This window comes from Chaetodon auriga, chromosome 20 (assembly GCF_051107435.1).
Source record: "Chaetodon auriga isolate fChaAug3 chromosome 20, fChaAug3.hap1, whole genome shotgun sequence".
In the NCBI taxonomy this organism is placed as follows: Eukaryota; Metazoa; Chordata; class Actinopteri; order Chaetodontiformes; family Chaetodontidae; genus Chaetodon; species Chaetodon auriga.
The window spans coordinates 18369517-18384042 of NC_135093.1; positions in this window are offsets into that span (position 1 = coordinate 18369517).

The following is a 14526-nucleotide window of genomic DNA, read 5'->3' on the forward strand; positions in this document are numbered from 1 at the left end:
AGCATATAAATAACTGTCAGCCAAAAACACATACATAAATACTTCAGGATAAACTCTCACTGCTGCACAGCTACATATTTTCAGTATATTTGCCTGCTATAAATTCACTCATCTGCACTGAAATGATCTGCAGAGGGCTGAGTGGAACATGAGGAGGAACAGTTGTTCAACTTGGCACAAGTTTCTGAATTCAAAGCAATTAGACAATTAACACCCTGTGTGTCAGTAATGGTTTAGATTAGACAGCGTTACATGCATGCCTACACACATACAGCGTACGCTCTCACTCATACACACACATAAACACACTCTTTTTTTCAAAAGGGGAGCAGAATTCATGCAAAAGCTAAGTTGCTTGACTGACCAGAGCATTTGCACTGTGAGAAGGGTCGGGTGAGTTTCTGCTCTTAGTGACATCACTGTGGAATTAGAGTCAAATGAATTGCCCCTTGAGAAAAACAAATCTAGTGGAAAAACAAACTCGACAAGATAAGTCTGTGTGGAATTTAAAACATCCAATCAACTCCGTCATTCAGCCAGCAGATAAATCGTCATTTAATTGATAGTTTAATGTTCCTGCTCAGAGCAATTGCTTTGTCTTTTTGCTTGTTTTCTCTAGAGTGAGCGAAAGCCACCTGCACTGTCTCACCGTTTAGCTGTGACGAGCACTGATGTCTGTCGATCTCACACCGTAAATCATGTAGTGTTGTGTGTGGGCATCTTGCGCAAAACAGGATTCTTAAGGGTGAGTGTAAATTCGAGGTACTGTCATCACTGAAGCGTTCTGCCATCTGTGTTGAAATGACAATCGCAGGACCAGATGTGAACGTGCCAGAATTCTAGCACTGTGTCTTCTTTTGATTTGTCATAGCTTGAAAACTACTGGCAGAACGAATAATATTAACCATGGCTGCGCTCCAGCTGTGACAAGTCAAAATGAAGATACTACTGAAGCATCATAATAGCTTCATCTGAGCATAAAACTGTTCCTTACACAGAATGAGGACTGTGGTTATTGCTCCTATCGCTGACACTGAGACTCTGACATCTCTTCAGGACCAGTATGGACAACAGTTGCAGCAACCAAAACTTGTTTCAAAGTATAAATGGGCATGTCAGTAATGTTTTCTGATACACTTAAAAAAATGTGAACCTATCGTTTAATTTTAAGCGTAGCACTACCATTAGGTCACGATTTTCATTTGTCAAATACTGATTTATGACCAAGTACCTACAAATCTGACGACACTCAGCTGCACTTTGTGTTTAGCGCTTATAGCCAACGTTAGCATTCATTAGTGTATGATGACATGCAAACAAGAATCATTGTGTTCTTGTTAGTCAAAATGAGCTCTTTATATCGAGCGGCACTTCTTCAACAGAGTTCACCATGTTGCATCTCCGTGTTTCTACAGAAGCCCAGAGCGGACAAACCAAACACAGGCTGTGTGTGTGTGCCTTTCAAGAACTTGGTCTGCATGAAGTCTGACACATGTCCTCAACTGATGTCACTCGAGTCAGACAATGGTATACAATGTAATGCTAAGTAAAGAAACCTGGCTGCCTGTAAATGCATTGTTGTATTTTATGTACTGTGCAGTGACTTTTGTACCATTGCACCATTAATATATGAGGGTAACTGTCTCTGCTATGTACCCCCCCCCCCCCCTTTATGGTGTCCAAGAATACAGTTTTGCTCTAAAGGACCATATGCCGACTTTTAATGTGTCTCTCACTCTCTTTTTGCAGTTTTCAGAAGGAAATAGCAGACATCTGAATATATTGTAGCCAGCAGCCAGAAATCTTCAACTAAATGTTCAGAACTTCAAAAGGCTGAGGGAAACAGCTCAGAGAAGTTGCCAATACACTCTGACGTGAACTTATTATTTATTAGAAGTCAGAGGCTTATCTGTGCCTTTAAAACTGGGCCGACAGCAATCCAGAAGAAAGAGAACTGAGATGAGTGGATCCAGTTCAGATGTGGACAAGCTGGCCAGTGAATGAATGTGCTAGAACCACCAGAAGGACCATCAGCATGGTTATGAGACGGTGGTGATGTGCATTTTCTATAGAAATGATTGATGCAGTATCCATAGAAACTGTAACCAACATGTTGCTTTTTGTTACAGCATAGCATGGTCACAGTAGTTTGAATGTTTTAGTTCAGTTCTTTAATGCTCGCAAAACGTTTCTGATGATTCTCCATTTTGTGGCTCAGTTTTAGATCTGCTGGATTCATAGACGCTGAAGGGGTTTCACTCACAACTGAAGTGGAGGCAGATAGTTATGTCTATATTTCTCTGCTGTCTAGTTCCTGGCTGCGCACACACACACACACACACACACACACACACACACACACACACAGCCACACACACAGACACACTGACACACTTACTCCCCAGAGCTGCTCCTTCTCCAATACTTAGACACACACACAGCAGCAGTTAATGCAGGACAAATGTCCAAACCATTAAAACAATTAAAAAGTATAATTATTATTATTATTATTGAAACATATCTTCAAAATGTTTGAATTCAGTTTAATAAGTGGTGTTGAGAATAGCTGTTTACAGCTCATTAACATTTGTTAACAAGAGGTTGTTACATAGAATAACAGGCATATAACAGCAGTCATACATTGTTACTATGCATTATCTGTAAGAAGAGCCACCAAGGTTGATGTTCAGAGCCAGTGGCTGGAGGAAACTCATGGCAGGTCATCAATGTCAACCACAAGTGGTCAAGCACATGACACTTACTTGAGCTAAAAGGGTTCAAGTACCTGTTTGAGCTGATACTGCGGATGTGACGCTTTCAGAATAGCTCTCTTTATTCTGAAAATATCACTCCAGTAATGCTGACAGTGAAAGCGTGCTGTGATTCTTGCACAGACCTGTAACAGGAAGTCATATAAAGAAGTAATTCAGTATTTAACACACAGTATTTCACTGCAAACCGTGCAAATCCTTCCCAAAGTCAGTGTAATGGCTGTGACTGCTCACTATCAGTTCCTGCTCTGTAGTTGGGCTCATAGTGGGACACCCAGTCTCACACAGTCAGTAATGTTCCTGTCTGTCAGACGGGTCCTATGCTTGGTTTTGATTTTTTTTTTTTTCATCTTTGAAAAGTCCACTTCACAAAGTTGGCTTTCACTTACAGTGTAGGAGGAGACGGGAGGGAATTTTTCCCTGCTCACCAGTCCAAAAAAGTTGCTGTCCTTTGCCCTGGCTTGCATTGCGGTATCATTTTGCAATTCAATTATTTCCATGTCCGTTCCATTTGGGAAGGAGAATGCACCCTGCAACTTGACAGATACAGTGTCCATGTCAATGGGACGAAACGGATTTGTGATGAATTTGACAACGTCCCCCATGACATGCATTTCCTGATAACACCTGTCAAATTCAGCTGCCCCTTTAACCAAGTGGGCCCAGAACTGTTCAGGCTTAACTTCCCTCACATTGTGTGCCAGTCTTTCCAGGACTGGGAAGTGTGTCAGTCTCCAGTTTCTCAACTGAGCGAGCCACAAACCTCTTTGTCGTTACCCTGCTCTTCAGATCAAATCCCAAATCAGGAAATTATACATTCTGTGTGATGCACGCTCTGTGCCTCCAAAATTCAGTGGATCTTGGATACCAGGTCAAGCACTTTTCTGCGACTTAACCCATGAACTTCAGCATGCAGGAGCAAGTCATGATAAGCACTGTCAGCTTCACTGAGTAAAGACTTCAGCAGTTGGTGCTGCAGTCCTGTCTCCTGTATGGAGTTGAAATCCTCACAAGCAGCATCTTTACATGGGAATAATCCACAACTTTACTCACAAACACCTGCTGATGGATCACACAGTGACAACAGGGAATCTGGGGAAACTCCGGGTATTTGTGACAGAAAGCAATAAAACCAGAGTGTGTGCCATCAGTCGCAATTGCCAAGACTTTAAAAATGAGGATGTCGTTGTCGTGCACCTGCCATTTGATCTCATTGTCGATGTCATCACTTCCCCGTCCTGTTCTTTAATGGTGTGTAAAAAGTGAGGAAAGCTACCTTCCTGGATGAATGCTTAAAAGCCATCCGAGCAAACACCGTTAGCTCTTCAGTGTCTGTTATGTCCACTGATATCATCAAATTTCAGTCAGAAGCATTCCTGCTGTGAGAAATACCTGAGCCCTTATTGATACAGCTGCCTGCAGCGGCTGGGCCAAGCGGCACACATGCAATGGCATTTTTTAATACCGTCTTTGTTTTGATAGTCTTTGAATAAAGTACCAGACACTGCCTCCTTAACTCTCCCTCAGAAAATGTTATTTTGTGTTTAGCCAAAAGGTGACTTACATTAAAGGAGGCCTCTGTTTCAGCCTTTCTTTGGTCTGTGGACTTGGTCTTTGTCAGAGTAACTGCTTGGTCACAATTTAGGCAGATTAGCTTATTGTTGCCCAAAGTGAACAAAAACTTCTGTTCCCATTCAAAATGAAAGTTGTAGGTTTTTGGCTTTTTATCTATATTCTCCTCCATCTTAACTTGCTAACTGACATCAGCTTGACAACAGTTTTGTGATCCAGCCAATCAGACAGAACAGCGTCATGTCCAGACATTTCCAGGCTGGCTGGATCAAAAGAAATATATAAATGATAGAAATTCTGATAAGTTGGAATTTTAAAAAATGTTCTCTTCTAATGTTTTGCAGTCTCCTTTGAGCCTCCCAAAGATGAACCCTCATCTCTTTGATGCTGAGTAATAAACCAATCTCACAACCCCATCTATCTAAGGGAGGTAGCATGTGCAGCCTCTCTAAGATGAATAAAAGGAGAATGTAGCTACTGTCTCTGTACTGTGTTCATTAGCAGCTGCAACAGATTAAATGGATTAAATATTGTAACATTGATTAAATATTGCATTTATAAAAGGAGCTAAATGGTTAAAACTGGTTGTAGTTGTTGAGCTTGCACCTGAAGATAGGCTGAGAGCATGTGATTGACCTAAAGGTGTGGAGGAGGATATGAAAAAAATAAAATGTGTCATTGGGAAAAATGCCATTATGAAATTAAAACAGATCTTTAAAAGGGGCATATTAAAATGAAATTATTTACAATGAAATGGAAATTAACTCTAATAAAAGTTTATTTGAAAACACAAAATTTCATGATAGTGTTGAGTTGCAATCATTTCTGAAATGATTTTACAATTGATTGATTTAGTTATATGTTTAACAGAGTTTATTCATGTGGGTATCTATTTCATAATGTCTTATTTATGTATCTAATACTCAACACTTTGAGGCTCCATACCATAAAACCTCCGCATTAGGCCCAAGAAATCCTTGAGACCGCCCTGCTTCTCTGACCGGTAAATCAGAACACCCTTAAATCACACCTGTGTTGTTATTCCTGTCCAATGGGCCAACTCGATAATTTGTTGGTACAAAGCAGAAGCAGTGAAAAGTGACTTCTTCACCACTGTAAGCAGGCGTCATGGTGGGTCAGCGGGGTTCTTCAAAGCCAAGAGCAGGCAGATTTATGGGAAGAAAAGCAGTCCTGGTCCCGTCATTTTCTGTTGCATTTTATCATGTTATCACACACATCACATAGAGATTTACTGATCTCTGCTTAAGGAATTATGCTTATGTTGGAATGAGCTGATTATCTCAGCTTCACATTAGAATAAATAAGAAATAAAAATATTACTTCCTCTGGCGAGGTTTGTTGTCATGTGAAACCAAATAAATTTTATTCTTGGTCTTTAGAAATAAGTGCTGTCTCTCCTTTGCCATCCTTGCTTCTTTCCTTTTTCCACTCCTCTGAAACCTGACATTAATCCAATTGATTTGACAGTAATGACTCCCTTTCTTCCTTTTACAACTTCAGCAAGTATTTCTCACACTTTGCCAACTCCCCATTCCCCCTTTCCACAAACTTAAACCAATCACAACACTCCATTCTGACTCACTGCAGCCAGCCATCAGCTATTACACATTTCAATTTCTGAACAAGAATGTCTTTTTCCCAGGAAATTTAAATTCTTAAATGAGGTTCAATTAAGTAAACCAGGTAAACATTTAGTAAAGACGAGAAAATATTTTTTCTGTAACAGTGTGCAGCCAGACAAAAGCTAAAATATTACATGAATGGGTACAAGACCTGCAGGCTGTGGAAGACTGCTGTGCAGTGAGCAGATATGAATGTTTGAGCGCTTGTGTGCTTTAGGATTCATTGGGGAGCATCTGAGTTTGAATGTTTCTTTCAGCAACAGCAGGAAACCCAATCGCTCACCGTTCTACCCATCAAAGGAACAAAACTGAAAGCTTGAATCAAACATTCATGCATGCAAAGATGTGCTTCAAGAGCATCTCGTAGTTTTCAGACATACTTCAGACACATACGCTTGACCTCGACCTGAAAAAGCTCTGAGGCTTTTTAAGCCTGAGGTCCACTGGACAGCTCTGTGGGTTTGATGACATTGCCAGCAGCACAGATCATACCACAGCAGCAGCACATTTCCTCTGGCCGCCCCAAAGCTAAATGACACCTGGGAATTTAAGTCCGAAATGAAACTGCAGTGACTGATCTTCATGAACCGTCCAGCCTTGATACCACTGAGTCCCAGTCCCCTCTGGGGCTTTACTTGTGTGGAAGGGACCTGCCTTTTTTTTTTTTTTCTTTTTTTCTTTTTTCTTGAAGTGCCTAAATGTGGAGGCAGAATTTAAGCAAATCTCCAATAGCACTTGCCCCTTCTGCTGTAATTTAATTGAGTTCGTTAATACTGGCAGAGTCACAAAATATTGAAGAACCAGAGCTCTTTGAGGAAGAGGTGCTGCTGATGCATGGAGTGCCAAAAGCAGGGCTGTAGTGGAGGGTAAATGAACACTGTTAACCATTTTCATGGCATTTTAGCCAGCCATTATCTCAACAACTATTGGATGGATTGCCATTAAATTTGATTATGATAGTGATGCCTAGGCTTTGCATGCATTCTAGTACATGTCCCTTAGGCGTTATTCTGTCACACTCATTTAAGGAACTGGACACTGTTGGGTCTAGTATTTCATTTCTAATTAATAACTTTCTGGTCAATGGCTATGTCTCAGTTTGCTTTAAACTTGCTAACATTCAACCTGTGAACAAAAAGCCTAAAGTAGAGCCATCTGATCGTAATAATCACCTACCACTCTCAAAGTTCTCCTTTTTATCCAAAATTCTTGAAAATGTAGTTTTATCTCAATTCATCTCCTGCTTAGACAAATTCAGCACACTGATATATTTCAGTCAGGTTTCAGGACACAACGACACATTACATTATTTTAATTGTTTTAGATCTCCTGTCTTAGGCATGTTGGAGGTATTTAGGAACAGGCTCAAGACTGATCAGTCTCTCCACCCCTGTCCTGTGGAGTCCCACAAGGCTCCATATTAGGTCCCATTTTATTTTCCCAATATGTGCTTCTTTCGATCTATTTTGTGGAAAATATATCTCCTACGACTGTTACACCGATGCCACCCAGCTATCCTTCCCTGTGAAACCATGTGATCGATGCAGTGTTAACTCCTTTTTAATCCTGGAAGGCAAAAAGCTTCCTTCAGCTAAACCAGATAAAACAGTGCCTGAAATCTTCAGCCCAGCAGACATATCCACAACCACATTCAATGCTCTAGGAATTTTGCCACTGAATGTAAAGTACCACGCAAAAATCCTGTGTGTTATCTTTGATTCTGGTTTAAAATTTGCTAAACAAATCAGCTCAGTTGTTAGCACCAGCACACTCTGAAATCAATCACTTTTAAATAAAAATTATTCCTGTCCATTAAACATTTGGAGACTATAGTGGACCCAAGAGGGACTATCACTGCACAACAATTTTATTTCAATGATTGTTTTCTGATGCTGTTAATACTACAGCCACAGTGGAGCCTCCGGTCACTCCTTGTGCTTCCTTGTCCTCGTGTCCCCTGTGCTCCCCTGCTGTTTCTCTGGGTCTGTGTTGTGGGCATGGCATTCCACGATTGCTGTTCAGCCGGCACACCAGCTCCAAGCCGCTCACTTGCAAACCACTAATTCATCAGCCCTGCAGTTTATCAGCCATGGTTCAGGCACTCATAGCCAGAGCGTTCACTTTACCAATGTGGTACTAATGCTAAGGCCAATCTTAAGCTTCAAGTCAGTATCTTGTCCTTCTTCCCAGAACCCCATTTTATCCTGTTTCCTCGTGCCTCAGGTTCATTTTCCGCCAGGTGATCTCTGAACTCTGCTTTGCCTTCCATCCAGCAGCTCAGCCCTCTCTGCCTGCTCTGCTCCGCTGGCCCAGCTCTCCAAATCCCATTTCACCAGCTTCTATATAACACTGACTTCAAACTGCTGGAAGCCGCTTGTCCAAGTTCTGCTTTTGGGTTTTAAATTAATATAACAGTAATATTGCCAGTTTCACAAACACCCCCCCCATAGATTTTGTTATAAATAGCTCCAAGTCAAACTGTTCACTTTTGATTTGATGCAGATTTGCTATAAAAAAAAAAAAAAATCAATTCCATATCAGTCCCTTTTCTTATTCTAGATATTCACAAAAGACATTTTGACACAGCACAGTAGGAAAAGCAGATCAGTGACGGCTGAATTTTAAGGGATTCCCAACCTTTTTTGTGCCACTACAGCTTTGATCAAAAGTCCTTTTTGTGTGCCTGAAATTTTATGACACTGTGTTCATACGTACAAGCATTCAGGCATGTATGTATGTGTGTCTCAGTCTCCAAAGATATTAACAGCTCTAATTCTCCATTATGATCTGACATGATTTAATATGTGACTGATGGGATCTTAATGCTTACTGATCAGTGACAAATGCTCCTAATGGCAGTTTTCCTCCTTGCCAAACACTGGATTAGCACAATAGTCACACGTGGCCCAGTTTCCTAACCCAAAGGTAGCCACAAGACAGGTTATTAGGAAATGTCTCTGTGTAACTGACAAACATAATCATCTTGTCTTTTTAAGAGTTATGTCATTAGCATGAATCCAGCTTGTGGCAAGGAAAAGAAATGAGCTGCTCAACAGCTTTGAGATGATATTTGGTGGATAACAAACTTTGTATAGCCCCGTATTATTCAAAGCATTTGACTTTTATGGGATTGATACAGTGCTTTAATAGCGGCTGGATGTTGTGCCAATCTTGAGTTTGGTCTGTTCTTAACAAAACTCTTTTACTGACACCAGTAGTGGCAGAGAAACGGCAGATTAAAGCTCTGCTATTTTATCACTCTTAAATTTGTACCAGTGCAAGAGTGCCTTTGGCTTGTGTGAAAAATTTATTAGGGCTGCATCACAAGAGGCACTACAAAACCCAAGGAGCATATAGTTGCAACCTTTGTGCCATCTAAAATTAGCACAAAAATGAAAACGAAAAATGTTTTTGTCCCTTTGTAACACACTGCTATTCTGTGGCATCCGAGAGAGAAACTGACAAATGGTGATTGGGCCTGACAAAAAGTGAAGAAGCTCATACTCACTGGAATTAGACAGAAATGTGACTGGGATTCTCTTAAGAAAGTTACTAATGTTCGCACTCAGTTCCTATCTAATGAAGCCCTACTTGTCCTTGACTGCTGTGGATCAGTGGACGAGCTTCAGATGAGCAGCCTGGTGGATCATTTTAAATCTTTCCAACACATGCTGCTAACTGGCATGTGTGTTTTTTTTAAAAGTCGGTATCATGCTTTACTTCAGCCAGTGTCTGGTTTAAGTATTAGCAATCATTTTTCCTCTGAGGATTTGGACATAAGAAAGTGGTTCACCAAGAAGAAAAGCTCACCTAATGAGGATGGCCACTCAGCAGGTGCAGTCACACCAGCAGAATGAGCTACCGCTAGTAGTTTAATAGATTCCAGTACTGAAACAGGAACCAGCGTTGACATGACCACCAGGCGAGCAACCACAGCCAACATCACCGTTTTCACCACCAGCAGCTCGCTCAGAACCGGATGGCTTTTGTGCATCTGTAAGCAGCCATTCTCCAACCCTCATCTTGGAGAGTTAATCACAGATGACCTTGGAGTGGACAAACCTAGACAGGTACTCCTGGATAGTTTTCCACTTTGAAAAATGTGTTCACTGAGCACAGAGGAAGCATGTCACGTCTCCGGAAAAGCTAATTTCATTCAACTTGCTTTTGAGAGGGACTTGATTAAGAAATGCAAGACAGAGGAGGAAAGAGTTTACTGAGGAGATTCCATTCATCTGAGCATCACCGGCTGCAGCTTTATTAGGACCAGCCTGAGCCACTGAAGTGCAGTCAGGGGCCACAGTCATATCAGTCCGGGTAGTTTTGGGGAATTTGTTTTCCTGAATTGCCTTCCAGCTTCCAGCTATGGCCTTTTTCAGCATGTGTTTGCCAATATCACGTAATGCGAGAGTAGAATAAAATGTCCCCTGAGCTGCACGCTGTCTTAGTCTTGATTGTTTGGGGTATAAACTGTGTGAAGTCTGGTGCTGATGTAACTGTCATGATGTCAGTGTTTTAGTGACTTTGTTTTGCATGAGGAACTGACTTAGCCCTCAGACTGTGTATGAGTTCAATAGAGGGGTGAGGCTACACAACTTTACCATTCGTATACATAATAGGCTCCACTATCGGGCCAGAATTAATTCACCAAATATGAAGTGTCATCATTAAAATATCCTTTCATGGTAGTCTTTTAACATATACGCCTACAAAATATTGAATTATTCAATGTTGCACTGTTGCACTGTTGCATTAAAAAGTCAGATAAAAAGACATTCATGGTCCAGGGCCTGCCAAAAAAACACTTTAAACCACTTTTCTTTCCTCTGGCACTGACTGAATGCTCATACAAAAGAAATTTACACAAGTAAAAAAGAGAGGGAGAATCAAAGACATAAGACATGAAATAGTGCAGAAGTGAAAATATGAAATAAAATATGATATATGAAATAGAATAAAAACTGCATATAGATAGGTTGTGCAGTAATGTAATAAATGCATATAATGTAATTACTATATGCATAGGATGTTTTGCTACATTCAGGAGGTCAATTAAACTTTGGAAAACATGGCTCAAGAATACTGCGAGCTGCACTTACCAAAAATAAAATGCTCTGAGCCATCTGTTAGCAGATCTTTACAAGTTTCTGAAAAATATTAGTATTTCCTCAGTACACAGCTTGATGTTCCCATTTTCAAGTCTGGTACTTTTTGTATGTTGATTTGTTTTTCAAGAGAAGGAGATAAAAAATAATCTTATCCAATCTAATATAATGTGACAGTCTGGTATACATTGCATTACATTTTTATTCTGTTATTTGATTTTTCATGGGTTGCTTGGTCAAATTTGCTTTCTTCTTTCAAACAGCTGGTGAAATTAAAGAGAAAATCAATGCAAGATGTACGAGATCAAACTGCAAATAGCCTACTATATCCCATCCATCCCCAGTCTTGTCTGTAAATCCATATATAAGTGAAAATATATTACACAGTATATCTTATTTGAAATACCAGAGGAATATAGGGCTGTGTATGAATGAATGCGCGTAGATTAACCTCGAGTAAGACAACAGTAAACAAGATTGTTCCCTTTTGGAAAAAAAAGAGAAAAACAAAAGCTTTTGTGATGTGAGCCACGGCCATGCTCCAAAAACCCCCACAGTGAAGGTCACACATGACAAGCTGTTTTCAGCAGTGTGTATGTAAATGTACCAACATCTAAATCTGTTTTTGATGAAAACTGCAGATAACACTTTTAAATACTTATATCTGTGGATTTGTGTGACCTATTTTTAATTTGTGAACATTTTGTTACATTTATAGAGAATGATTTTGTGTGCACTGAAAAATGTTTTTGTGGAGAGTCATTTAAATATAAATCACACTGGCAAAGAGAAGTGTGAGAAAAGTTCTGCAAAGGGGAACTCACTGACAAATCCTAGATTTCCATTCAAATGTAGTGCACAATTTTGTAACCAAATTTCAAGAAAACCTGCAAAAGAAAATGCAAATGTGTTCCCATTCACTACTCTTCTTCCACATTGAAAATATGTACTAACTAAATGAGAAATTACAGGAAAGGGATGACCTTGTGTGTTTGTATTGTACAAGCGAGAGATGTCTTGATGTCACCCCCACAATATTGAAATAATGCCTGTGGAGGTGAGCGGGAACGCACTCTGAAGCTGTTGTCTCCCAAACTTCATCTCACACATTTGAAGCAATGAAGTTCAAACTCCAGAGCTGTGGGTTGTTTGCAGGTCCTTCCCCTGCCTCTGCCTCTGCCTCTCCATTCCCTCTGTCTCATCCTTGAAGTTAAAAGGAAAGCAGTTGTCAGGTGTAAACTCATAGGGAGGGCAATGCTACACCCTCCTGTTTCATGTTTGTCTCCCCTATGCGCTGTAGGGTTTTTTGTATTGTAAGCTGCAGGCACTAGCTACGGTGTACAACATCTCATTAATAACACAGCAGGACTCTACTTTTTCCTTTAAGCTCACCAAGATGAATGACACAACAGCTGGTCAGAGGCTTGTCTTTTTCAGATTCAAAGATGGCATCAGATGAAAGTGATTTTATTAATCATTAGCTGTTGGTGAAGAATGGCAGGCTCGCTTTGAAACCTTTCCATGGTTTGTACTCATGCTTGAATAGTTCAGTTTATCACCAGTAATGTCACTGGGCAGACACATTCACACCCCATTCAGGGTCTTGTCATCAAATAACCAAAGCTGGTACTATTCCACTTCTGACAAGTGTCAGACAATCCTTTCTCATACAATCACCAAGAAACAATGCCAGGCTGCTCTCCCTTGGTCTAATCTAATCTGACATTCTCTCATAAACCATTAGACTTGGCTCTGATAGATTTGACTCAGAATAAAAACAGAATAAACACATTCCCTTAAAAGAGCAACCTCATGTTTGCTCGGAGAGGTTTTGTTCTGGCTCAACTGGAACTACCAGGGGTAGGTTTATGGAACAAAACATTGGGTTTTCATTAGTTTTCATGAACTCAACACCGATCTCTGCTCCAGCAACACTGCGAGGTTTTAAACATGTACTTACTATTCACCTCCATGTGGTGTATTAACATGATCCCTGTTTTTATGAGGTGTAATAAAACTTGTCAAACATGAGGATAAAACTGGGCCCACACATACTGGTGTAGTGAACAATTACTAACCTTATAACCGTATAAAACCATATAAAAACTGCAATAAATAGGGATTAGAATAAATGGATAAGTCTGAAAATACTGCTGTCACTTTGGATGGCTGACATCTAATGAGCTAAACATGAGGCCTGCCTAAACTGAGTTTGAGCTTTGAGCCAATTCTAGCAAAGAAACAATACGATAATTATTCAGGTTGGTGAAAAACGCTCCGGCTGAAATCCACCAGCTGCCATTGACCCAGATAACTTTTACCAGATACGAAAGCAATTCCAGGTAAAGTACTAGTACCTTTAAAATGTACAGTACTAGAGTAATTACTTTCCACCACTGTTCTGTAAAAGAATGTTTGACTGTTTGACTCTCCAGCTGAACTTAAACCACAACATCTTTCATCTGTTTCACGTATTGGATCAGTTTCAGTATCATCCTCCACCATGGCAAGAGCGGAGAGAACAGTCAGATGGGCGAGATGTTCAAACCAGGAGACGCTGGACGAAGTTTATTCATCACAGCAGTCACAGACAAACTACCTTTTGTTTTTTCATTTGTTCTTAGTTTTGATTACACCACATTTAATAAAATAAATAATGACTTTACATGTCCCACAAATTACGTGTTCATAATTTAAGGTAATTTCTGTGAACTGGATACATGAATACCTGTGAATGACTGAATAAAACTGAATAAACGTTGAGAATGCAGAGAAGGAAATGAGGAAGTGAGATGAGCTGGGGCCTCATTTATAAAACTTGCTTACGCACAAAACGGGGCTTGAAAGTTGCGTACGCAACTACCTACGCAAAGGTTGTGATTTATAAAAATAAACTTTGCGTGAGAATGTGCGCACCGGTACGCCAACTTTGATGCTTGCTTATGAACATTTTTGAGACGGGGGAACTGGCGGCGCAGATGGTGAGGTGGTGAATTGAAGCCAGATTGATCTCATACATTTAATGTGATCACATATCAGACTTATAGACCCGCGTAATCATAAACACCCAAGTCTGCAGTGTTATAGATGTGTTCCTTTACTGAGCCGTTAGGCCTACTACTGTATGCACAATGTTCATATATCATACTTCCATCTTCAAATGATACAGAGCGGTGGATGGCACTGATGGATTACTGTTAATTGTGACAAGGTGTGTAACAATCATTCAATTTGCTGAGTGAGCATATAAATAGTGCGGTGACACACGTGCGTAATGCTGCACAATGGATGCGCTGGCACTGCTGGAAGATCACGCAAATGGTAGGATCAGGATGGAGAGAAGTTTTAGGGACCACGGAGATTTCCTGGCCCATGATGATGACTGGCTAATAAGCCGATTTAGATTCCCTAGAGCGGTGCTCTTGGATCTATGTG